The sequence below is a fragment of the Paroedura picta genome, chromosome 12 (genome assembly GCF_049243985.1).
Source record: "Paroedura picta isolate Pp20150507F chromosome 12, Ppicta_v3.0, whole genome shotgun sequence".
In the NCBI taxonomy this organism is placed as follows: Eukaryota; Metazoa; Chordata; class Lepidosauria; order Squamata; family Gekkonidae; genus Paroedura; species Paroedura picta.
Genome location: NC_135380.1, coordinates 17,041,624 through 17,068,502, shown reverse-complemented (window position 1 = coordinate 17,068,502; position 26,879 = coordinate 17,041,624). Strand labels below are relative to the sequence as shown.

General features: G+C 44.4%; 2 long non-coding RNA genes across 2 annotated transcripts in view; one reads left to right on the top strand and one right to left on the bottom strand.

Annotated features, from left to right (window-relative positions):
* The window catches only part of LOC143821770 (uncharacterized), a 97,053-nt gene extending 86,831 nt beyond the window's left edge, over nt 1–10,222 (top strand). The window contains exon 3 of the long non-coding RNA XR_013225905.1: nt 10,194–10,222. This is a non-coding gene — a long non-coding RNA (uncharacterized LOC143821770). The remainder of the gene's footprint in view (nt 1–10,193) is intronic.
* LOC143821768 (uncharacterized) lies at nt 1,024–26,471 on the bottom strand. The gene is made up of 5 exons (XR_013225903.1): nt 26,391–26,471; nt 11,822–11,882; nt 11,062–11,164; nt 2,357–2,482; nt 1,024–1,235 (listed from the first exon to the last, which is right to left on the bottom strand). It is a non-coding gene; the product is annotated as an uncharacterized LOC143821768 (long non-coding RNA).
* Between the last annotated feature and the right edge of the window lie 408 nt (nt 26,472–26,879).

Sequence of the window (26,879 nt, the reverse complement as noted above, 5' to 3'; positions counted from 1 at the left end):
ACTGGCTAATCAGGTTGCCTGTATGGCTCTTGGCTGTGTCCTCCTTCAGCCTGATTGGCCGTCTGCCCAGTGGCCACCTAATCAGTGTGTGTGTCCCGCCCCTGACCATCTCCTCACAGTACTTTCACCTCACAGTTAATTTAGTTCATCAAAGTTAGCCCCTGGCTACTAACTCCCCCCTCCCTTTAGGCCTGCTGTGAAGAAAGCCTCTAAAGGAGGCTGTGAAAGAAGCCTCTAAAAGCCCCTGACTGAGGTGATGGAGGCATTTCTGAAAGCAACACAGAGGAGTCTGTGGGCATACTTGTTTTCTGTAAGATATCTACATGGCATACATGATGCTGCTTTATAGCAAGTCAGACCAGTAGTCTATCAAGGTGGTCAGCCTTTTCTGCTTTGACCACCAACTGCCCTCCATGGCTAGAGGTTTATCACATCATCTATCCCATGATCCTTTTAGCTGAACTGGGGTCCACTGTTCTCCAGTGGAGTCACAGCCCCCACCACTATCCCCACCCCATTCTTCTCCCTTTTGGCCCAGAAGATATGCCTGTGCTTTGTCTTTCTCCAGTCTGAACGTGTTTTGCCCTCATTCTCTCAATGGGTGTCACAGCATGGTGACAAATGACTCCACTGTTATTTCTTGCCCTCTTGGGGGGGGGGGGCAGCAGGCCTTCCTAACCGAATGTGCATCTGTACAGAGTACAAAGCGAAACCATTAGCTGAATTCAGTAATGCCAAACTACAGGAGCCTCCTTTCCATTTTGTGAAATGCAGGAGGAGAGCTAGCAAGCGCCAGGGCTGTGAAGCCTCCCTTTATTCCCCAGCAACCTCCACGGGGCTCCCCCAGAAGTCTAATTAAAATGAATGCCGCTTGCCTCACCTCTGCACTTGTTGGATTGCGCACACCCTTTGCAAGCTGCCATTTTCCTCGGTGCTCACTGCGAAGCTTGAAAAAAAGAAGAAGAAAATATTGCCAGGCAAACAATTAACCTTTTATTGGCATTAATACTAGAAAGCCTCCGCGTGCGAAGGACCGCAGCAGGAACTCCATGGGCTGATGCTGAGTTAATTTGTTAACACATGCAGCCACATAGCAGGCAGCTGGCAGGTACCTATATTAATTTATTTGCATTTCAAAGCCACTCCTAGCCATTGAAAAGCCTCCCAGGTGTGGTGCTGCTGGCACCTGTCAGCTGGCTGAGGAAACTTTGCAGTCGCTCTACAGAGGAATGCCCCTGAAAAAAATAATAATAAAACCATGCTGGAATGTAAGCGCCACATAGACATGACACAAAAGAGTCTGAGTAACAGCAGGCAGGCATCCCAAAGTTCCCATTTGCAAATTGTTCTTGGGAAATGCATATTGTAGGCATTGTGCTATGATACAATAGGGGGGTCCCCTATATTATATTTTCCATGGCACAGAAGACAAATGTTTGGGTACAATTGGTCTCCCCTGGCCTTTCCTGTGAAATCAAGTCAACAGTGTCTAAGGGATGCTCATTATGTAACCACAAATAGGAAGGAAAACACAATATTTCAGAAGGCAAGGCTGCTTTTCCAGTGCCTCTGTCAATGGGGTGTCCTTTTCCCTCCTGCAAGCAAAATTACAATACAAGAAAAACTGGTGATGCTACAGCTGCTTAGGTACAAACAGCTGATCCTTAAGATGCCCAGTCTGGTTGAGGATCTTTATCTGCACATCACCATGTGTAGGGAAGACTCTTGGACTGTAACTGGATATTGGCAGGAAATTGCACAACCAATTCACAACTGTATTTCCTGTGCAGGAAAGCCCAACCAATTACAGAAGATTGCTATAGTATACTCATAGTGGAATATCCAAAAATGTGTCCATGGAGTCCTGTTGGCATTGGGAGAGGCTCCAAAGTATGATTCAGCCTTCTTAATTCACACACCCCAAAGTAAGATTCTTAATATACATATCACATACACATACACCCTTGTTTCTAATAAAGCACTGATTATTGATTCCTACCTCTAAAGAACAAGGTTACTGCATTATGACATGACAAATCAGCACCCTCCTTTTCAGCTCACTCACTGGTAAACATTTCAGTGGCAGTGATAGAGTCTGAGGTAGAATGGTTCAATTAGGTGAATTCCTCTCCAACCCAAATTAGCAGACCTTACATCCCTTTCAAAAAACTTGCCAATTCAACATTCCGTTAAAGTGATGAAGGTTGTCCAGTACTGCATTGTTGTTGTTGTTGTTGTTGTTGCAGTTCTCCTTTGCTCATTCAGTGGACCAAGAGAATTTCCCTTCGCATCAGAATGGAATAAGGACAGTCAAAGAAACTTCCCCATATAACAAGGACCTTTTTCTTCAACTTACCTTATTCTAAGGACCTCAGAGCCACTTCTCAAGTGGTCTTCCATCCAGACAACTTACAAACCTAGGCCTACTCAGATTCTGTTCAGTCTCTGGATGAAGTGGTGTTAACCAATATCATTGATGAATCTACAATTTTTTAAAAAAAATATGGCGGTGAGTACTTAAATATGGTAGTGAGCATTATCTGCCTAGTAAAGTAGCCCATCAGATGTCAGGAAGACTCCCACATTTTGAACATTCCACTGAATATATAAAGACTGAATTGTTCAGAAAATACTTTTTACAAAGTGAACACAGTCACTATTAAGGTCTATGAAATGTTAGGTGGTTTTCATTGTGCTGTTTATTGCACACATTATCCTTTGGCACTGTTCCTCTAACTCTTCAGTGGGGGTAGGGGAGGTCATAGTTAACATCTATGAAATTTGAGGCAGCTTTCCTTATTTCATTCACTCTAGTGTTGTACGGTTTCTTTAATTTGCAATCCAGTTTTGCTTCATCGTTGTATATATTATTGCTTGAATGTTCTACCCTCTAGTACTGCAATCTCGTTTTATTGCATTGCTGGTGGTGTGAATTATACTGCCGTGTTTCACTTGTGCAATCTGCCTCGAGTCTCGGAGAGAAAAGTGAACAGCCAATGAAGTAAATAAAAAGGAAAATAATTAAACAATACCCATTACCAGCAAATGGACAACAGCCATGTTAATGTTGTTGTTTTTTTTAATGATAAGTAACCTCGGGAAGTCACCAATCTCGGCAGACAAAACAGGGCTGGTGCAGAAGGAGTTATATAACCTTTTCCTGAATGGCAGCATTTGTGTTTGTTTGTTTGTTTATTTGTTTGTTTGTTTCTCCCCCACGCTGAGCTGCTTTTCTATTTTGGAGTTTCAACAGCATGTTTATCTTTGAAAGAATAGATCTGAAGGGTAGGAATCAGCTGGTGTCATGGGTAGGACTCCAGAAGATGGTGAAATATCCCAGACTCCATGTTGCCCTTCAGTTAAAAGCCTTGGGATCATGCTGGATCAGGCTTTATTAATGTTAATTGTGAATCTAGCAACACAGTGTATATGATCATATGCAAATATAAACTTTGTTATGTGGGGATGTCCACTAGACCTCTCAAAGTTCAAATATCAGAACACAGGAGTTGCCTGAGAAACAAGATTAAAGACGCTCCTCTCGTCCAACATTGGTTGGAACACAATCATAGCTTGGAAGAATTTACATTCTTAGGACTGGAACAGCTTCAGCCTTCACTATATACCAAGGACAACATTCACATCCGCCTTCAACAATGGGAAAGCTTTTTAATTCATCATCTGAACACTGTGATGCCATGGGGTCTTAATGTTAACATGGATTACAATGGGTTTTTTTGTAAAAACCAGTTTTGGTTATTTGGTTTAATGGATCTGTCCCCTTTAACTAATTGCCTGCACTTGTAACTGCCAGCTCCTGTATAAGTGCTAATTGAAGGTAGCCCTCATGGGCACTCTGTGAAGTCCCCAGACTGTGATGAGCATTAGCCAATGTGATGCGTATTACTACTATTATAACAGAACTATATTGGAAGGTATGTCTTATTGTAGCTTTGAAAAATGTTGAATTATTGTGTTTTTGAAAGTTTATGTGGGTATACTTTCAATGTGTTTCTTTACATTGCAGAGCAACCACTGATAAAGATGGACAGAAAGCGGGTTATTTAACCTAGGATCAAGTTCTGGTTGACTCTTTATTTTGACTTTCATTAATCATACGGAGAGGACTACTACTGCCTTGTGATTTCTTTTTTTCTTCCGAGTGTTTATTAATGGAGAAGCAAGTAAAAGCAGCAGCAAAAAGGACTTCCTTTGCATTCAGCCTCACCCATAAAATAGCCCCGTGCTTTGATTCACCTGACATGGTCACCTGGATCCACACCACTATAACATCAAGGCTAGACTACTGCAATGCACTATACCAAGCATGGCCAAACTGTGGCTCTCCAGATGTTCACGGATATGCTGGCAAGGGCTTATGGCAGGGTACTCAAACTGCGGCCCTCCAGATGTCCATGGACTACAATTCCCATGAGCCACTGCCAGCATTTGCTGGCAGGGGGCTCATGGGAATTGTTGTCCATGAGCATCTGGAGGGCTGCAGTTTGACTACCCTTGGCTTATGGTAACGGTAGGCCATGAATATCTGGAAAGCCACAGCCCTTTAAGTCAGGGCCGGTTTATCCACATAGTATGTGCTATGGGCCCAGCCGTTCCAGGGCCCTGTACAGTGCCTCCCCCCCCCCTCCATGAATCAGGCCCATAGCCTCTCTCCTCCTCCCTTTCCCCTCTTTCAGGACACTCAAAATGACAGCCCTTTCCACTGTGGGGAGCCCCTTTGCTCCCAGCCTGGCTGCTCCTGCCACAATGGCACTCTGCTAGGGCCCTGTGTATCCTTAAACAAGCTCTGGTTCTACAGGCCCCATGAATCTTTAAACCACTCCTGCCACAAGTCCAATTATGTACCCGGAGCTGGCCACATGCTGGCTATATTTGTAGTTAAGCTCTTAAGTAAGAGATTACAGACACAGCATTTTGTAGTGAGAATCTTTTTCCTAGAGCAGGAGGGAACAGGCTGTTTTACTGCTTGCTTTGCAATCAGACAGCAGAAGTCCCCCCCCTGTTAAAATCTTCTTGCTGCCCCTGCCTCTTTGGACTTCTTTGTGTGGTGTAACTCTGCAGATGTGCCAGAAGTTCAATGTCGCATGAAGTTTCTTCATTCCAGAAGCTGTGTTCATGCATAGCTGATAGAAGATTTGGCAGTCTTTCTTTGTCTTTGCAATCATCACCTTGTCTCTAAAACCTGATTTATCTGCAATAATTGTTGTAGTGAGCACAAGCAAATTGTGTCTTACCGGACACTCTCTTTAATCCTGAGAGCAGAGCTTTGCTGGCCCAGCCTCTGAAAAGTGAGACAGCTGGGGAGGTGGGGAAGGTCTGGGCCACAAGCTGATTGGATGGACTATAGATCGCATGTTAGGAATTCAGAAGGTTCTAGATGGTTTTTTACACAGGTAAAGAGGTCTGTACTGAAATGAAATGTTCAGGGAGCTGCATTGGTAGAGGGATAAGGCCTGTGGCCCATACTGCTACCTGCCACTGTAAATATACTCCAGGCTGGGCATCTTCTACACCAGGAGTAGTCAACCTGTGGTCCTCCAGATGTTCATGGACTACAATTCCCAAGCAAACGCTGGCAGGGGCTCATGGGAATTGTAGTCCATGAACATCTGGAGGACCACAGGTTGACTACCCCTGTTCTACACCACTTCACATTTCATGCTTTGTTTCACTTCACTTTGAAATTTCTGCTTGTTTCCAGGTTTTTGGACTCCAAGGCCCTGCTGTGCCATTCACTGGCCATTTCATCCTGCTGGCTGTGCTCGATGTACACAGTGTATTGAGTTTCAGTGAGAAAGGAGGACTATAAATAACCAGATAAATAAAAATGTATTTAAAATGAATGAATTAAAAATCCCGCAAGTAGACAATATTAAGCTTGAAAGACCAATGATCCAACACAGGGTAAGGCACATTTAGAAATTCAAAAGTCATTGGTATGGAAAGGGTTAAACAATCCTACACACACACACACACACACAAAACACACAGTCATTCCATTCACAAGCACCCCCTTCCCAAAGCTTCTTTTTGTTTAAAAAACATGATTCTTCAGTTATTCACATTTGCACATTCACACATGTAATGTGTGATTTGTTCTTCAGAGCCCATATTGTGCTCTGTCTTTGTTAGGGACAGAGAAGATTCCCTCAGTTCAATCCATCAGGTCCTCCTGGCTGCGTTTCCACTTCCTAACTAAAGCCTGCCCCCTTTCCCCTCCTTTCCATTCCTTTTTGAGACGGGGAATGCTGCATTTTCAATTATGCAAAAAACACTTTAGTGCCCAATAGAAACAAATGGGTAATTATGCAGCTACCCAATCTGCCCACGTCAAGTTTGCGTGTGATAAACACTTCTATAGAATCTCTAATTAATTCTCAACAAGTAAAATAAATCACCCCACAAATGCTTTGCAAAGGAAATATCTTATTGGGCGATATGACGCGGCCAAATTACAGATGCAGTCTACATCTTTCATGGCATATTATTCCATAGAAATCTGCCAACAATGATCTACATAGACCCTTCGTCACCAGAGTTTAAGGTGAACTGAAATCTTGGGAAGGGGCAGACTCTAAATGCATTCAAGACATTTAACCAGTCAACAAAGGGAAGCTTGGGGTGTATTCCAAACAAAGCCTACTTGACTCCTTCCTGACTCTTTCAAGGTCTGCAAGTCTCATTGTATGACAGATCTTCCAAACTACAGAGATCAGTTCACCTGAAGATAAAGGCTGCCTTGGAGTGCAGACTCTTTGACATTATAGCCCACTGAGGTCCCTCACCAAAGCTTGCCCTCCCAGGTTCAACCCCTAAATTTCCAAGAATTTCCCAACCCAACACTAGCAACCCTAGTCATTGTCAAACTGAGGGGGGGGGTCTTTTGAATTTTCTCATCTTACAAAGTCATATTTATTTCTGTGGACTTAGTAAGTTTGCTAGCTCCTCCCTGGCCACCAGCAGAGGTTTTCCAGCTCCAGGTTGTGGAGATACCTGAAGATACGGAGCTGGGGGCTGGGGGGGGGGGGGGACAGGGTCCTCATTGAGGTACAATGTCACAGAGTCCACTTTCCAAAGCTTCCTTTCTCTCCATGGGAAGTGATCTCTGTAGTCTAGTCTGGAGATGAGTTGTAATTCCAGGTCCCCCCTGAAGGCTGGCATCCCTAGTCCTTAGGGGGCCCCTCAAGTACAGAGATAATTCCTTTATCTGTGGGTGGCCCAGTCTGGTTGCATTTGCTATTTGTGAAAGGGACGCCTCTTTTGCCATTCAGTACAGGAATAAAACACAAAGAAAGCAAATTTGTTGACAGTTAACACATGGTAGACAGGGAAAGAAAAACATGGAATGAAAACAATCCAATCTGAAGTCCCACTTGACTGTACCAGTCCACAGAGGAAAAGTTGCTCTAGCAGAACCAGATCTCCCGGTCAGGAAATGCTCTCCCTTGGCACCCAGGTGAGCTCCGGAGTAAGCCAGGTTTTGCTTGGCTCCTGCACAAGCCACTGCATTTAGGAATATGTAGAGAGATGTACGCAAAGCAGCTCATTTTTTAAAATTGTATTGGGGGAGAGGATTTTTTATTCTTTGTTTGTTGAATACAGTTAATTTCCTAATCGCCCTCCAATGCTGCTCAGTCCAGTTTCAATAGGCTCTTAATTGCTCTTGTGCTCTTTACATTCCAATCTGGACTTGGCCTTCCTTACTACTGCCAGGTTTCATGCTGGAATGAAATCTGAAGATTTAGGCATAGAAGCCAATGAATGGGCAGATGGCTGAGATGTGTTTTTTTTTTTTTAATTTGCTGCACAAAATTAATTCCACTCCAACCGAAGCAGAGGGACTAGTGGTAGGGCATCCAGCTATTCTCCCCCTTCTCCCCCTCCTACAACATGGATAAGAGGGGGAAAGGCAGCAGTTTTTTATGCCCCTGTTTTTTACTCCCCTGAGGAGTCTCAAAGCAGCTTACCGTCGCCTTACTCTCCCCACAACAGACACCCGGTGAGGTAGATGAGGCTGAGAGAACTCTGAAAGAGCTGTGACTGGCTCAATGTTACCGGGCTGGCTTCAAGTGGAGGAGCGAGGAATCAAATCCAGCTCTCCAGATTAGAGGCCACCACTCTTAATTAGGACACCAAGTTGGCTCTCAGATATGGCAAAGCTCTTTGCTCTGTGGCTCTGTGGTTTGCCATCACCTGTTTCTGCATCGTGACTCTCCCTAGTCAGGGCCCAGCCTGCTTTTCATCCAAGATCTGACAAGACTGAGCTAGCCTGGGCAATCTAGGGCTGAATCTGCACGGAGCTTTCATTGCAATCCCAGGTCAATTCAGTCCCTGCCATCTACAAAGAATGCAATTTCCATTTTGATTTGAGGCGATTTAAATTTTTCATCGGCAACAAGCATGACTGATCTGAAGTGACCCTACCTTTCCCCCGCGATATCCTGGAGTGGTTTTAATGCTCGATATTTGAAAAATCGTCATTAGTAAAGGTGCAGCTGTCTGCTTTCCCTGAAATAACTTGTTGCTGCCTCATGGCTGGGTGCCAGTTCAAAGAATTCCTACTTCCTGGTTGCAAGATTGATTTATTTTAAAAACTTTAATGTGATTGTGCTCCGCAATCCACACTTCTCGCAGCAGAGATTTGCCTCATTCTGTGAGAGGCTGCTGCTGTCTCGTCTCTGCTCATCTCGGCTCCCCCACACACCGGCAGATTCAGTCTTGTGAGGTAGGAGAGGCTGCGAGATCAGGGAAGCAATTCTCTTAATTCTAGGTCCCCTACTCAGCTCGCCTTGCCGCGCCCTCCCCCCTCCCCCCTCCCCCCACTCGCACACAGCCTCATGCAGATGTGGGGGAGCACAAAGACTCGGGTTCAAATCGATCTGAATGAAGCAGAATCGAAAGCAGGGGGGGGGAAAGCTCCGTGCAGATTCAGCCTAGGTTAGGGGGCTCAAGAGTTACAGGTGACTTTTTCACATCCCCCCCCCCGCGCCGCCGCTATCCTCATTTCAGTTTCTGGGACTCTCTTTTGCACCTCAGACAGTGTGCTCAGAAGTCAAAGCATCCAACTAATGTGTTAGCAGAATTAAGTTGTTCGCAATGAAGCCTCCGGGGAGGGCGGTATAAAAGTATGATAAATAAATAAATAAATTTTACTTGCTAGCCTGATCTCATCAGATTGTGGAAGCCAGACAGGTTCAGCCCTGGACAGTATTTGGATGGGAGACCACCAAGGAATATCAGGGCAGCCACACAAAGCAAGGAAAAAGCAAGCCACCTCTGAACATTTCTTGCCTTCAAAACTCTGCTGAGACCCATTCCGCACACAATGGATAATGCACTTTCAGTGTGCTTTTGCAGCTGGGTTTTCCTGTGCGGAACAGGAAAATCTTCTTCTGAAGTGCATTGAAAGTGCTTTATCTAATGTGTATCTGCTGCAACTCGATGGCAAAAGATATATGTACTGACATGATCTGGATAGCCCAGGCTAGTCTGATCTTGTCAGATCTTGGAAGTTAAGCAGAGTATTTGGATGAGAGTACTAGAGTTGTAAGATGGAAGCAGTCAACGGCAAACTCTCTCTGACCGTCTTTTGCCTTGGAAACCCGATGGAGTCACCACAAGGCAGCACTTCCCGCCATCACCATCCTTATGTGTTTGGCAGGGGAAAGGGTGCAGGCATACAGCAGTCCTGTGGAGCTTCCGGTTAATGGTGAGGTCAGACTTGGCTCTCTGCCAGTCATGGAGAGAGTTCCGCTGGTATAAGGGATAAAGGGATAACAGACTCCCGTTCCCATTCTTGCTTTTCTTTCTGCACACTGGTGTTCTGAACAGTGGTCCCTCAACCATTTTCTTTGCCGGTACTGATTATTTGTTTGTTTTGCCCATTATTGTCCCACTTGCACAGAGCAAACAGCATATATATCTACAATGTACATTGCCTAGGCATATAATATGCGCATAATGCATAATCCTGACTGATCAAGGTGCCAATAACATTGAGCTATGCCAAGTACTTGTCATGCAGTGTGAGATGCTCCCACATGGTCCTATTCTAAATCTCCTGGTCACATGAGCATTCAGACCCTCAGTGCCTGGTGTTCTTTCATTGCTCAGCCTGCTTTCAGAAATCTCCGAAAATCAATTTAACTTTCATCCTTCCATTTTATTTATAGGATCATTCCAACCCTCATTTCCAGAGCCGTCTCATCCATTCTACTCGCTGGCATCGAGGACAGTGACACCGCTCAGAGAAGGCCACCCAATTTGTCCCCATTAGCAAATGGCTATGTTCAAAGGCAGCCGTTTTGTTCAAGAATAAAACAGGCGTCTATGATTTCAAGCACTTGGCATGGAGCAGGTACATCAAGGCAGGATGTTAAGATTCATTATTCAACATGCCATGGTGGGGAGGGGGGGTGACATGCTGAAGTCACAATTTATACTGTATTTACCTTCAGCTGGGAAAGCTGCTATTAATAAAGTCTTGTCGGATTAAGAAATATGGGCCCACACCAGGGAACGGGCCTCCAAGGTGAAATTGCTGAACCGTTTACTCCTATGGCACTGCGGCCCCTGCTAGCTATCAAAACCAGCCATCCGAAAAATTAGATTAATTTATTTATTTGTGTTCCATGTGTTGGGCTTTGGTACTGATTTCAGGGTGACTTAAAATACAATGGGGGGTACAATTTTAAACACCTAGGGAAAATAGGCAGTTTCACTGCATTTATTCTATGCATTATAGTCTTCTACTGCATTTTTAAAAAAAAATGTAATCCATCTTGAGTCTCAGCCATAAAGGCAGACTGTAAGTGAAGGAAATAAAATAACATATGTGTCTGCTGGGCATACTCAAATACCATGTGGGGTTGGCTCATGTTCTGTTTCCAGCTCACAAGCTGGGGGAGTATATTGAATGCGCTGTTTAAGTGAGTCGGAAATCATTCAAATGTGCCGGTGTACATTATTATACTTTTAAATCACTTGATTAGATTTTTGCACTACTAGCTGTCCATTCGAAATTTTTGAGTTGAGACTTACTACTTATAATGTCTTCACATCTGCTAACAAATGTTGTGGTCAGTTCTTCCCTTGTCCAACAGATGTCACTGACTGTGCAGGCACAAAAAGCAGGGCTGGGGGACTACAAAAAAATCGGATATTTGCATAAGATGTATGTGGAAACATCCTACATTTCAGCCTCGGCTCACTGGGTGCTTTCTCTTCCCCCCCCCCCCACCCCTACCCCACACTTTCCTTCCTCTTTGGATGCAGGATGAGAAATGGGCCAGCCACTTTCCCTGGGCAGCAGAGTGGCAACTAAGTGCTAGCTGTTGCTGGTACCAGTGGTACTGCTGCCCAGAGCACCCTGGCCAGGTAAGAGCAGCCTCCCAGGCAGAAACAGGGGCAACTGGAGGCTGAAGGCCCAGGGGAGCGCATGGCACTCAGCTAGCCACTCTAATTCTGGCATGCTCTCAAACCTCACGAGAGTTACTCCTCACTCCCCCCCCCCCCATTTGTGCAGCAATTTCCATTGCACAGCTTTGTTGTGCAGGCACCATAAGATGTGTCCACATCAACAACACATTCCATCCAATGTCAAACTCTTAAAAGGAACAGCTAAAATGCAATAGCAAACAGGGCCGCAAGTTATAGTATCCTCAATGACTATGATTCCAATGTTGCTGCTTCTTCTCAGGTAACTGAGATGACTTAGTTATTGGACTGAACAAAACAAGTAGTCCCATAATGCGGTGAGACACCAGCTATTGTACAGGCACAAAGTGGGAGAGTGCATTACCATGCTCTTCATGAACTATGCCTGGAAACACCGAGGCCATCTGTTCAGAAACTCCTATTGCCTGTAATCAAAGAAATTCGTTAAAGGTAAGTTGGCATGGGGAGTGTTTGCCATGAGGTTTTCATCATGCCTAGTTCCTACAATTCTGAACTCAACTCTAATAGTCTTCCTTTTCCCACCAGCTTTATACATTTCCTGGGGGCCTGCCCCTTCCTTGTGTCAACTGAACAGCAGCCACACTAAGCATTTGTTTATGGCTTTGGAATGCTCAGAATTCTTCAGAATTCACATGCCCTCCAACTGAAGGGGACGCCAAGTGGTGTGCCCTTTCACACTTATGCAGGGTTTGGGTCCCCATACATCAGCACCCTGCTTACTCCTGATTCCATAGTAGGGCAATCTTTCCTGTCCTGGCATTGAGGCAGCCTGGATCTATACATACATATTTGCAAATGATCTTCAAAGTACCACAAATTTGCATACTGCTCTGAAGCCCTTCTGAAACGACCAATGTTCATGGGTTGTAAATGGGAAGGAAGTCTGCCCCATATACATTCATTAGACAGCCTATAGAGTTCCTACATGTGTAAGATTGGTATATGTGTAGGTATGCTCAGGAGGACACCTGATCTTGTCTGGAAACCCTGTGTGTGGTGCTGCTTATTGCCCTTATCCCACTTTGGATGGGCTTTGGTTGTCTAAACTGGGTTAGACATTCCTATGTATGTGCTAAGATCAGAGCACATGTTCCATCTAATGCATCTGAGGATGTGAATAAAAGTTTAGAGATTCAGCAAAGGGAATCCAAGAAGAGGCAAGCAAGGCAAACACCCCAGGAGGTGAGCATCAGACGAAATCTGCACAATTAATGGATCAATATAGACACATACTTGCTGAGCACCATTGTAGCCATGAAGGGATGTCCTAATTTGCTAATTCCCATTGACTTTCTATTGAATCTTCCTTTCTGGCTTTTCACCCGCAAATCAGCCCTGTAATTTGTTGCAGAGACTTATGGGGCTAGATACCTCAGGAGCTGATTGTCCTCCGGCAGCACTAATTAGGCATCACTGTAGCACAAAAGAGAAATTATGTTTACTGCCATTTAGTGTGACATTGAAGCTTCACTGACAGCTCCAGAAAAAGAACTCTCCTTGGCTTTTGAAGGGAACCAGGATTTCATCCAAGGACCTGACCATGTATATGTGTGCTAGGAACTTAAATCAATGGCCTGTAGAACTCAAAGGCAACTGGAGGCCATCTAACAAGGTGTAGTCCACAGGCTATTCTTCTAACATACAGCATTCATGAAGTGCTTCATTGAAATGAGAATTGATATGGCAAAAGGAAGGGCCATGGCTTAGTGGTAGAGCATCTGCTTGGCATGCAAGAGGTCCCAGGTTCAATCCCTGGCATTTCCAGTTAAGGGGATCAGGTAATAGGTGACATGCAACTTTCAGTCTGAGTAGACAATGATGGACTAGTTAGGCAATGAAATGAGGGGAAAGGTGTCACACAAACAGTTTTACTGTAGAGAAGGCAATTCTTTGCCATTGTTGCTGCTCTTCCAAGAGTGATTCAGGGCTGTCTGCATTCCCTTTAAAGGGCACGCATGAGAGGGGAGAGCTTTTCCCTTCAATTTAATGGTTGGACACACCAGGGCTGGAAATATTCCTTGAGGTTTGGAAGTGGATCCTCAAAAGAGTACAATGCCTTAAAGTCTACCCTCCAAAGCAACCATTTTGATCTGGGGAGCTAAACTTTATAGTCTGGAGATGATCAACAGTGGTGGAGACAAAGGGTGACCTGCAGACTAAGATGGGGACAGAGTTATGTGGGAATATCCCATCTGGGCAATGTGGCCTGGCCAGCCCTTAACAGCAACAGTTTTCTTGAGCCCATTGTATTTTTCTGCACAATGGGCTTAATTGAAAGCTATTTTATAACTCAGAATTTGTCATGTAGCATAGATCAGTGCATTTTTTCAACCTCTGCATGTTCCATGCATGACTACTTCAAGGGGGCAGCTGACTGCCCACACAGGAAATTGGTCTATCAGTAACAAAGCGTTCAGGAACATGATGTTTGTGCATTAATCTGAAACCAGAACTCTGGCCCAGCCAACAGAAGTGGGACTCCTGCCACAGAAACATATTAGCTGCTGCCCCCACCCCCCATCCCTTAAACCCTACTCCATTCAAGGTATAAGACATTAGGATTCTAAGCATGGTGGGTCAGATTTCCATACAGCACCGACCCAATTAGGTGCCTAATTCATTTTGAAAGAAAGCCCATAACTAAGACCAGAACAAATATACTTTGGATGACTAGATTCAGCTGTTTTGGTAGCTTAGAGGCATTAATGTAATAGAAGAAACAAACAACCTTACAAGACTTCAGGGCAAATTGATACTGAAGGGAAATTGACTGTACTAGCAAGGAAGAGAATAAAAATGCTTTCAGCCACAAGGTCTCCCTGAGCACTACTTGAGCTTTCCTGAGGGTCTAAAGTCAAAACCCCTCACTTCCATAACACAAGAAATCTGTGGGGAGAGAAAGCACTCATGTTGCTGGTCAAGTTTTCCAAGCAATTGCAAATCATTCTGCTTGCTGATCAATGGAGTTGGATTCTCCCATGCGATATCAAAAGAAATGGTTTATTTCATACAGTTCTGTTTAAGCAAGACATTGTGCAAGAGCAACTGTAAGGTCAATTGCAAATTCTCATTTCAATCAGTGCTACTGAATATAAAAATCAAATAGGCAAAAAGCTACTTAACCATTATAGTTGAATTTGGATGCGGAAAAAAAAAACTCATGAACCTACCCAATGATTATCGTCATCTTTTGAGGCCCTGCTTCAGGACGTCTCATGATTAAGAGGCTGGCAACCTGGAAGAGGGTTTTCTTGGTTGTGGCAGTAAAATTCTAGAACTTTCTCCCCAGGGAGACTTATCCGTGCCCTTCTGTTGCCATCTTCTGCAAGTGGGTGAAGTTTTTGTTTCATTTGGCATTCCTACCTGCCCAAGGTTTTAATTGTTGTTTTAATGCATTTATGCATTTAGCTCTGGTTTTAATTGTTTTGCTTATATGCATTTTATTGCTATTAAAATGTGATTTTTGTCATGTATGTTTTAATTTGCTAGCCACCTTGATGGCCTTTAAGAGGGCAGAGAGGTGAAATATACATTCTGTAAAATAAATAAAAAATAAATACATTATGGGGGGATATATCTTGCATGACAGTTTGCACAAGTGAAAACACAATATGGATTCCTGGTAAAAGTGATACCGAAGGTTACTTGTGGTTCATGGAACCCAACCCATTATGTCTTCCATAGGTCCAAAGGTAGAAAGAACCCAAGAGACCCTTTCAGATGAGTGATGTGCTTCTGAGCAATTGAAGTGGTCAAGGGCAGAGTCCAAAGAGGAAAGGTCCCTGCCCCTTGGCCTGTCTTAGCCCCATTCCCAAAGGACAAAGGGAGGGATAGGTGGCCTGTTCTCCCAGCATGGCATATGCAACCTCTTTTTTACCAGTCAAGGCTTGGGGAGGCTTGCATGGCCTCACCACCTAAGGCTTGGGTTGGTTGGGGACCCTCCTTCTGCTACTAGGTCCCTGCCCAGGTTTAAGGGGTAGCCATCAGACCCCAGGGGAAAGCTCCAATGGCCATAGTGGCCAGTCTTCCCCTGGAAATGGCAGCAGAGAACTAGAATCACTGCACATTTCTGCTCCCCACAACAAACACTTTCATGTTCAGCAGAATTATAGCCAAGTTGTTATGGCTCAGCAAGTCAATGAGCAGCATAATTAGGAACCCAGGAGTGTCAATTTTCCCCAGGGCTCAGTACATCTAAACCACTAATTTGCAACTATGTAATGGAATCTACCAGCAGGACATCTTAGTACTGTTACAACGCGAGGGGGCTGACCAGCATCCTGTTGCAACCCAGAATCCACTGCAACCCAACAAGTGTTCTAGAGTTTCAGAACTGAAAACCTACTTAAGAATGTGGGAAAATAAGTCTAAATTAAGTCTAAAAGAAGCATGAAGACATTGTATTCTGCTCCCTGTTCCATGAATCCTTTCCACTGCAAAATACAAGATTGTTCCACAGGCCCCTGGGACAATCGTCCATGTTTTGGAGGGTCAGAGGGAAGAAGCTCTGATTCTCTTGTGGTTGAAAAGGGAAAGGTGGATATGATTAGAAAAAGAATGAAAATGAAGGGCCAGATGGAGGGAGCTTGTGTCCAACAACCCAGAAAACCTGAAACCAGCCCTGCTGTGACATCACAGCAAATTAGCCAACGACAAAGCAGAGAGGACCAAAGTCTAGCGTAAGATTATAATCGTGAAATGTCCAGAGGACGTGATAGAAAATGAGAGTCAGCTAGTCACACCTTCCCCTGGTTCCCCATTAGAAACACAAGAGTTACTCCATTGCTTCTTCTTTCATACCACAGTGTAATTGAAAATCAACAGTCATCTGCGAAGCAAAGAAAAAACAAGAATCTCAAGACTGAGTTTTAAGAAACCTCTTCTGGCTAACTTCAAATCCAAAGTTTATATGCTGAAAAAGCCCTTGAAGAACTGCAATACCAACTTATTTTAGAAAAAGAGTTGGTTCTTATATGCTGTTTCTCTCTATGACGATTTACACCCTGGGAACTTCACTGCCCCAGCTCCCGTGCAAGAGCATAAATCAGGGGTGGTTGAGGTGCACCAGGCCAAATGCTCTCCCGTGTGGGTGCAGGAAGAGGTGCGGCAACCTGCCACAACTAAAACTCCAGCCTGCAGCCTGGCATGAAACCTCCAGTGCATAAACGGACTATCTGAAGGAGTCTCAAAGCGGCTTACAGTCGCTTTCCCAAAGCGGCTTACAGTCCCTCTCCCCACAACAGACACCCTGTGAGGTGGGTGAAACTGAGAGAGCCCTGATATTCCTGCTCGGTCAGAACAGCTTTATCAGTGCTGTGGCGAGCCCAAGATCACTCAGCCGGATGCATGTGGAGGAATGAGGAATCAAACCCAGCTCACCGGATTAGAAGTCCACACTCCTAACCACTACACCAAGCTGGCTCTCTCCAAGCTGGCTATCTATCAGTTCTATGGCTAAACACATTAACAGATGCTTCTTTGCTATGTGGGACAAGCACAGATGGGAAATGACCATGGCTTACTTTTTTTAATACAATTCTTTCTACTAAATGAATCTCGTACTGCATTAAAAACTAGGTTGGCTGTAATAAAACATTAATTCACCTGTTCCTTCTAACGTTTAGTTAAACCTGTTGCATTTCAACTATATTGTCTGTGTGCCTTGTTGCGTATTTATTTCTTATCATTCCCCTCCTTCCTCAAAGGGAGGAATAGGCCTCCCTTCATTCCATTCAACATGATTTAGCTTTAGTTCCAAGTTCGAGTTCGCAATGGATCAATGGCATTGTCCTACTGCCATCTAAAGGCAGACTGAATAATTGCATGGATGGATCCTGTGAAAGGCTTAAAAGTAAAGGTATCCCCTGTGCAAGCACCGAGTCATGTCTGACCCTTGGGGTGACGCCCTCTAGCGTTTTCATGGCAGACTCAATACGGGGTGAAAGGCTTACGTTGTCCCAATTTTAAAGGCTTATTTTTATTAAGGTTTTTATGAGCATTGTTTTAAAATGGAAACGCCAACATAAATGACCCACATAACCCAATATAGTAAAGAAAAAGCAATTAAAAGGCTACTAGTGCAAGCAGTCCTTGTTACAGATACACATACAGATGGGTATGAACTAGGAAGGAAGAATAAAACAGGGTGCAAGTAGGGATGATTGGCAAAGATCATTCATCAGGATGAGCAAGGCAGTTTCTATAACATGACAAAGTTGAAATCTGTTGGTTATCTGTGTTCATCTGACGTAGCAGAACAAAGCAGCAGACCAGCAATGTGCTATTCAAGGCGTGAGCTTTTGTGTATGCACACTTCTTCAGACAATGAAATCACTGGACTACATATATAAGGAGAAAGTAAATTAGCAGTAAATTAGTCAACAATAAAATGAAAACACCTATTCCCACTCTGAGCCAGTTCACCAGGAGGGCAGTATAAAAAACAAATAAATCAATATGAACCTACCCAACTGCTATGATAATTTTTGGAGGTTCTGCTTCAGGTCATTTGAGCCTAGATGTGGGGTGGGGGGGGGACCAAGAAAGGCCTTCTTGATCTTGGCACCAAAATTATGAAATTCCCTACCCAGAAGAAGAAGAAGAGTTGGTTCTTATATGCCGCTTTTCCCTACCCGAAGGAGGCTCAAAGCGGCTTACAGTCGCCTTCCCATTCCTCTCCCCACAACAGACAGCATGTGGGGGAGGTGAGGCTGAGAGAGCGCTGATATCACTGCTCGGTCAGAACAGTTTTATCAGTGCCGTGGTGAGGCCAAGGTCACCCAGCTGGTTGCATGTGAGGGAGGGCAGAATCGAACCCGGCATGCCAGATTAGAAGTCCGCACTCCTAACCACTACACCAAACTGGCTCCCAGTGAGAATCAGCTGTCCCTTCTAACATTGTCTTCTGCCAGCAGGTGAAGACCTTATTTTGTGTTTTCCCTCTTTGATTCTCATGAACATGGCCTCTTGTTTATGTGTTTCATTTTAAATTAATTGTTTTAACCTGTGTTTTTAATGATTTCTTGTAATGGTTTCATTGTTTGCTGCCTTGGGGACACAAAGTGGGGAGGAAACAACTTCTAAATGTTTTCCATAAATACAATAAAATAACTTCGAAGTCAATAATTGTACAGAGACTATTAGCACCAGAATCACAAAAGGTAGGAGGAAGTGGAGGAGAGGCTGCAGCAGAGAGAGATGCACTGTGAATCCTACTGTAAATCATTCAGATGTGAGCCCCTATGTGAAAGACAGGGACAGACACCAGGATTACACTTATTGAATAATGGAAGAGGTCAGAGGTCTCCAGCCTCCCATGGGATGCCATTCAGACAAAGTCTACCAAACAAAATCTAGTTCAGGAAGTCGCTGTATGGAGCATAAGTCAAGGATTCCAGCTCAATACTTGATAAGAGAGTTGTTCTAAACTACGGCGTGCCAGCTGTAGGAGTGAGTGTGAGACCAGGCATTATTAGAGACAGACCTGCACTGCTCACAGCAGTCACGAAGTCCTGAGCCACTCCAGACGAGAGCTGTTTTGCTCAAGGGCAAAGGGCAGAAGCGGAACTGGACAGAGTATCCAAAAGGAAAGCTGAAAGACAGAAAGGGGAAGCTGTGTGGGTGGGAGATTAACGTCACTGGGGAAGCCCTTGCCAGTGATGAAATCTGCCTGGAAGAAATATCAGCACATCTTGAGGGATGTTTGGGATGCTCTGGCATTGGAGCAAAACTCTTTGGTTTCATCACAGGGTATGAAACATTAAAAAAAGAATTACAGTATGATACACGTCAAGAGAGTTATTCATAGAATCATAGAGTTGGAAGGGGCCTTACAGGCCATCTAGTCCAACCCCTGGCTTGATGCAAGATCAACCTAAAACCACCAGCATAAATATCTGTCCAATCACTGCTTGAAGACCTCCTTGGGCTGTTGACTCCACTGCTGAAATACTCTCACTGTGATTTTTTTTCCCCTGATATGTTTCTAATATCATTCTTCATGTCGTTCATACCCATTACTGCGGGTCCTAACCTCTGCTGCCAACAGTTTAGTTTTTTATTCTAAACTTCTCCACGTGTGGATCTAAGGTGTGACCAAATATATGAATGAGATTGATCTTTATTAAAGACAGGTCCACAGTGGTCATGGAGTTTAACCATAGTTTAACCATAGAGTTTTGCCCAAATGCCAGAGAGTCCCCAGCATCCCCCAGCAATTTGCTGACATCACTTTCAAGCATACAGGAAGTGATATCAAAGTGTCAGAATGCTGTTAATATCACAGACAGACATCCCTCCCATTTCCCCCACACACACCAGGCAGCTGAGCAGCAGGAGGAAGCACCCCCTGGCAGCAGAGGCTTGACAAGCCTACATGAGAGTGAATGGCACACTGCAGAACCTTGGATGTGGTTGCTACAGAAGGGATATATCTTGGATGATCCTTGGGATAAAATGAGCCATTCCATGTGTACCCAAAGCAATGAATGAGCTGCCTCATTGAAGACAGCCAGCTTGGTGTAGCGGTTAAGAGCAGTGACTTCTAATCTAAGAGCAGTGACCTCTAAGGCTAGATATCAGGGGGGGAAATTCACAGTCAGAGTAGTTCAGCAGTGGAATAGGCTGCCTAAGGAGGTGGTGAGCTCCCCCTCACTGGCAGTCTTCAAGCAAAGGTTGGATACACACTTTTCTTGGATGCTTTAGGATGCTTTGGGCTGATCCTGCGTTGAGCAGGGGGTTGGACTAGATGGCCTGTATGGCCCCTTCCAACTCTATGATTTTATGATTCTATGAATCTGGAGAGCCTCCACATGATGCTAGCTGGGTGACCTTGGGCTTGTCACAGTCCTGTCAGAGCTGCTCTCACAGAGCAGTCCTGTCAGAGCTCTCTCAGCCCCATTTACATCACAGGGTGTCTGTCGTGGGGAGAGGCAGGCAATGCGATCGTAAACCGCTTTGGGACTACTTTGGGGAGTGAAAAGTGGGTATAAAAACCAAGTCTTCTTCTTCGCTAAAATGAAGACGGAAGTCAGATTACATTCCAGCACAATTTGGTCCACAATGATGGTTGACTAGAAATATATTTCACTTGCAGCTGGTAGTGAAGTCACTCAGGACACAAAACCTGTGGCAGATTCCAGAGGTGGCAAACATGCAGACAGTTCTGGATATGTCATGCCTCCAGTTGTCATATTAGCCAGGTTTCGCTGACCAAGATAAAAGACTGTCACAAACTGACATTTCAGCATGAAGTTTTTCTGGGGGGAAAACCTTTCTGCTGATTTAAAGGGCACTTCTCAGTGGAGAAGTCCTGGGGGGTCTATAGGGATCGCCATGCAGCTCTGCCCATAACTAATTGATCATTGCAGTTTCAAAGTTTTCTCTACCAGCTTAAACTTGCATATCTATATTGAATAGCCATGCCAAGATCATACAAAATGTGAGTGTTCTGGCTTTTGCAACCGTGCTTGTAACACCAGACCAAAATTTGTTGAGGATTAATAAAGGTGTTATTTCAAATGTCTCTTTTCCGATGTTTCAACATGAAAATTACACTCATGCGAATCAATCCAAGAGTCATTATCCATGTGCTATTTTCTGGGGGGGGGGGGTCCCTCATAAAGTGTATGCCTTTTTTAAATGTTTTCGAGCATCTATAAATCAGCTTGATACATGTATTATGGGTATAAATGACATACTCTGTATGGATGAAAATCATGTAAAAACAAGTCTATAAAAACCAGCAGCAGGAAGGCAAGAAATGAAAGTGTTGGCAAAAATAGAAATGAATTCAATAGAAACAGAAGAGGAAATATTTATTTAATGGAGGGTAGGAAAGACCCATGATCCTCAAATACTTTGACCATCTCATGAGAAGGAAGGACTCCCTGGATAAGAGCCTAATGCTGGGAGTGATTGAGGGCAAAAGAAGAAGGGGACGACAGGGAATGAGGTGGCTGGATGGAGTCTTAAATGGACTCTGGGGAATGGTAGAGGGCAGGAAGGCCTGGAGGATCATTGTCCATGGGGTCGTGATGGGTCGGACACAACTTTGCACCTAACAACAACAACAACAGGGAAAGACCTGTTCCCCACCACTGCTCAAGGGTTTGGTGCCATGTCAATCACAACTCACTTCCAGCATTGTATCAGTGTGACACTCTATGAAACTTTGTGCTTTAACGGTAGAATGTTGAGTGTAGACCTATCATGATGACATCATTTCTGGTTTCACGGCAGAAGTGATATGTTGTGTCAGTGCAATGCCAAATAGCTTGGCCCACCCTCTCCAGATTCGCCCAGTGGGTGCCAGCGGGGGCTGCCAACCCCAGTTTAGAGTCAAAACAGAGTGACTTGGGAGATCAAGGATGAAAACTCATGATCTAAAACACACATTTTAAAGTAACCATGAAGGGATTTGATTTTGACAGAGGCAGTGTCACTGAGGGAAGGAGTTTACCATTTCCCCCCTCAGGTGCTCACATTTTCACTCAGGGCTTTAGCATCTGGAGGGGGAAGATAATGCACAAAAGTGCAAATGTCAAATGTGCAATCAAAATATGATCTGATGGAAGCTTGTTTTTTAAAAAAAATGGATTTCCCATATGGATCCCCTGTATCAAGCCTACTTTGGCCGTTAGCTGTAACTTTGCATTTCCTGTATTTCAAACATGAATTTGGAAGGATTCCCAAGCCATGTCGTTTTATGATTTGTGGGTGTTCTGCCCTTTTCTCTGTAAGAGAAGATGCTGTGACAAGGGAAAACCTGTTGAACCTCTGCCTGCCATACATCTGCTAAAAGCACATGACCTTGCCAGGAAAAAACACAGCCATCTTAAAAACAGCCCCTTCGTGACAAAAAGAGTGTCAGCACCTCAATGGGAGTGAAGAAAGCCATAGAATCAGCAATTAAGTGTCTGGCCCAGAAAAAAATATATAGATGAATGATTCCAACATTCTGAGTGTTCAAAGACAAAGTGCAAATCCTTCTTTGCAACAGATACTAGCATATTCCTAGGCTCCAGTAGCTAAAGATGTGGAGGACTAATTAACTGCAGGGTCAAAAGTACAATTTCCCTCTGCTCTAGCTGACAATTTGCTTAAAAACTTGCCCATGAGTGAAGAAAATCCATAAAATGTACACGAAGCCTGAAAGCCCTTGTTTATTGTACTATTTGCAAAATACTTGATTGGCAAGGACAACAGGATTGTATGTGTGCATTCGTGTGAGTGACAAGAGAGAGAGAAAAAACCAGAGAGAGAGAGAGTGTCTGTAGTCCAGTGGATATATTGACCTAGTATATGGAGAAGATCTGGCTGGTTGAAATCCCAACTTAGCTACTGGATGATCTTGAACCTGTTACTCTCTTTCAGCCCAACCTACCTCACAGGGTTGTTGTCAGGATGAAAAATGGGCAGAGGACTACCATGTATGCCTCCTTGAGCTCCACAGAGAAAACCAGAATGAGAGAGCTAAAGAGCAGATTCCAGGGGATCTCCAGGTTCCACCTGGGGGCTGGCATCCCTGTTGTGAAGTTACATAGACGTCAAAGCCAAAGAGGCAAAACTTATCCGTTGTCAAATAATATGAAGCAAAAGAGAAAGCTGCAAAGTTTTGCCAGACCTCCATTTCCCCCAGAAGCAAGGTCTAAGGTGAAGGAAGGAATTAATTAACATACATTTTTCAAACTCACACTTAACTCCTCAGGGGAGAAAATAATGTGTTTAGCCATAGAAACGACCAGAAATAGGCCTCTACGCAAATCTTGTGGACTTGGAAACGTGGCATTAAAAGCAATTAAAGTCATTTGAGGGCTATTTATTCTGAATAATTTTTTATAGTTTAGTATGCATATTTGCATCTGACCCCTCTTAATGGTCAGTTACGTAGGCCTTGGGGCTCTTTCAAGCCAGATGCCAATGATTTTCCTTCGCCTACACATGACTAATTGCTGAACTTCAAGAGCAACTTCTCCACTCCCCATCTCCACCTCCAAAATCTACTGATTGGCATAATGAATAGCTTGTCAAGATCTGGCTAAAGCCAATGATATAAATAGCCAGCACATATGCAGACACTTCCCGAAGAATTTTGTTTAGGAGAGCATTTGCTAGCATCATTTCTGCAGATCTGAACTGGTATGTTCAGGATGCTATGGAGCAAGTACCTACATAATCCAGGTTCTGATTTCCACTACAATTATCACCCACAGCTTATAAAGAGAATTTTATCTACTCTGTACACTGGATTAATTTAAAAGTTATCATCAGATCTTACAATGTACTTACTATTTCCTTTCCCATAGAGCAGCGGTCCCCAACCCCCGGTCTGGGGACCGGGACCGGCTCGTGGAATAAGCACACACCCTTATTCCCAACCTGACTAGTCTTTTCTGCAATTAGCTGTGGGAAACCTATTTCCCTCAAGTACCACAGGGCCTGGTTTGGACTGGAATCATGATGTGTAGGAGGAGTGACCTCTGGCCTCTTCCACACACCATTTTCTCAAGGCAAACCATCCCCAGGTGCATTATTTAGCATGTGCATTGCCAACATCAAAGCCAGAGTTTCTGGATGTGAAGAGGTGCAGCCCCAAACTGAATAAATGATCTTCCCTAAGCATCGTGTATTCCGTGTGCATTGAATGGAACTCTGAAAAGTCCTATCGTTTCTGCACAAAGGGCACATTGCAACCTGCCACATGCAACTTTCTGATCATGCACTCAGGCCACAATGAGCTCTCCATAGCGTGAAGGTGTTTTGTCTGGGAAACACATTGTCTTGCTAACTTCCGTGATCTAACAAAGCCTCTTACATTGTAAACTAATCTGGAATCTCTGACAAAAGAGCCAGTTCAGAAAAGATCTGCAGAAACAAGCCCTCTTTACCCACATATAATACTGAAATACTAAATTTTAGCTGACATGGAAAGATACTTCTACATATCAGCTCCTGGCATTACACTGATATTCCAATAAATAAGTTGATTGATTATTCCGAGCAGTTCAGGGAAGCGTTCCCAGTTCCTCCCTCTGTTCTTTCTTTGCAACAACTTTCTGAGATGTATTAGGCTGAGAGATACTAACTGGCTCACTCTGCAACGAGGCTCAGTAAGGATTGGAACCCAGTTTTCCCCAGCTCTAGGTCAAGATGCTAAGCTGTAGGTCCACAGTGCTCTTTTCAGCACCCCCTAAAATGGGGGAATATTGTAATCACCCAAAGAAATGTTTCATAGGAAGAATCTTTTGTCAAGAAGTCATTGCTCAGCAGAGTGCGCTAATGATGCATTCTGCCTCATCCTTCACTGTCTTCACTGTCAGTCTTCAAGCAACAGCTGGACAGATGCTTATCTGGGATGCTTTAGGCTGATCCTGCCCTGAGCAGGGGGTTAGATGTCTTATATGGCCCCTTCCAACTATATGAGTCTATGATTCTTGATCTTAATTATTTATTTAGTTACTAGATGTAAAGCCCATTGTATGTGGGGATACAATGGGTGCTCCCCCCCGTCCCCCACCCCTGCCCCCTACCCGCCCGACTCTGCGGCTTTGGGGTAGGCAAAGGAGCAGCCCCGCCACATCTGTGATGCAGCAGGCCTGCCCCTTTGCCCGCCCTGAAGCCTTTCGCCCCCCCGCCCCCCTCCTGGCCGACTCAGAAGGCTGCCCCAGCCAGCCGCCTACCTGGCGTGTCGGCGGGCAGCCTCGTAATGGCGGCAGTGGGCCGAAGGTGAGCAAGGTTGGGGGGGGGGCGGGAGGCACTTTATGCCTCCCAACTTGTCACTCCAGGGCCAGGGGGCCAATGTCCTCCATCCCGGACTTGACCCACCCCCCTTGCCCTTACTGTTTTATTTATACCTGTGGAGCGGTTACAGATATATCTGTATACTCCTCTTTCCTCCCCAATGAGGACCCAAAGTAGCTTACATAATTCCCCATTTTATCAGCAAAACCACCCTGTGAGGTGGGTTGCAGTGAGAAGGTGGGATTGGTCCAAGGGCAACCACTGGGCTTCCATAGCAGAGTGGGGGTTCAAACTTGGATCTCCAAGATCCTAGACTGACTACATCAGAGGCTTTCAGGAAGATTTACATTTCCATGATCCATTCCTAATTATTTTTCCATCCTGAAAAAAAAGAACATCTCTTGGTAATTTTGAAGGCCAGTTTTGTTTTTAGGATACATGGAAATATGCCACATCATTTTAGTGCGATTGGCTGCTAGAAGTATCTATCTGGGATCCAACAGCTTTATACCAGTCAATCTGCTTGAAACAACCCAATCGATAGGTAGCTGGGATAACATTTTGATTGATTAAACAAGCTGATGTATTCAGTCTGCTCTGCAGAATTTCTACCCCTTGTTCCAATTAAGAAGCACTTGATCATTAATGAGGAAATACACTGATGAGGAAGCCCAGCAGCTTGCAATGTGAGGGGTCTGGCTGGTTTAGAAAGGGTCATTGTGCAGAAGTAGTCCTGTGGGAGCTGAATGGCGGTTCAGTGGTGGGCCCACCCAGCCATATGCAAAACATAGCCAGGTGGAAGTACTCCAGAACTGCTGACCACACAGCAGGACCCGCTAAATGCAAGCCCCTTCAATAGACATTAAATCCATGAGGCCTGAAAAGGGAAGAAGAATACCATTAGTCCCATTTATTGTTTCCTAACCATGGAGCTGGGCTTTAAGAGCTTGAGTGGAAGACCACCACCTCCAGAGACCATGCTTCTGGCCCTTCCTAGGATGCTAGGTCCCCATTGATATGATATGGACTTTATGCTCCTTCCTACCTATTTCTGTTTCCCTCTCTTTCTTCAAATCCCTCTTCCCACTTCTGTTTCTAGCAGCTTTTCGTATAACCTGCCTAACCCTTCATCAGTCATCATCAAGTGAAACAAAGCCTAACAATGCACTTACATTAGCTCAGATCCATCTGTCCCTCTCTTCCTTCTTCTTCTTCTGATGCACTTCCCACTGCTTGGGGTTCTACCTTTCTGAGTTCAGCACTTTTATAATGCCATATTGATGACAACATAATGGAGTCAGCCCATAGCACAGCAGGGCAGGAAAATGGCACAGGGAAATTTAACTCTCTCTCTCTCTCTCTCTCTCTCTCTCTCTCTCTCTCTCTCTCTCTCTCTCTCTCTCTCTCTCTCTCTCTGCCAATCAGAATTGAGCCCCAAACATACTCAGGAAATACAGAAACTCCAGCATGCATGTGATCCAAAGTCTTCAAGGGAACCATGAGGACCTTCTGCGGTATGAATTAGCCCTACAATAGATTCACTTTGTCTGGGACTTCAGTAGACATAATTTGAGGTTCCCAAATCCAAGGAGAATGTAAAATGAAGCAATTTTGGAAAGCATCTTAATTATTTTCCTTCTGCTCATCCAACTCTTGAGGTG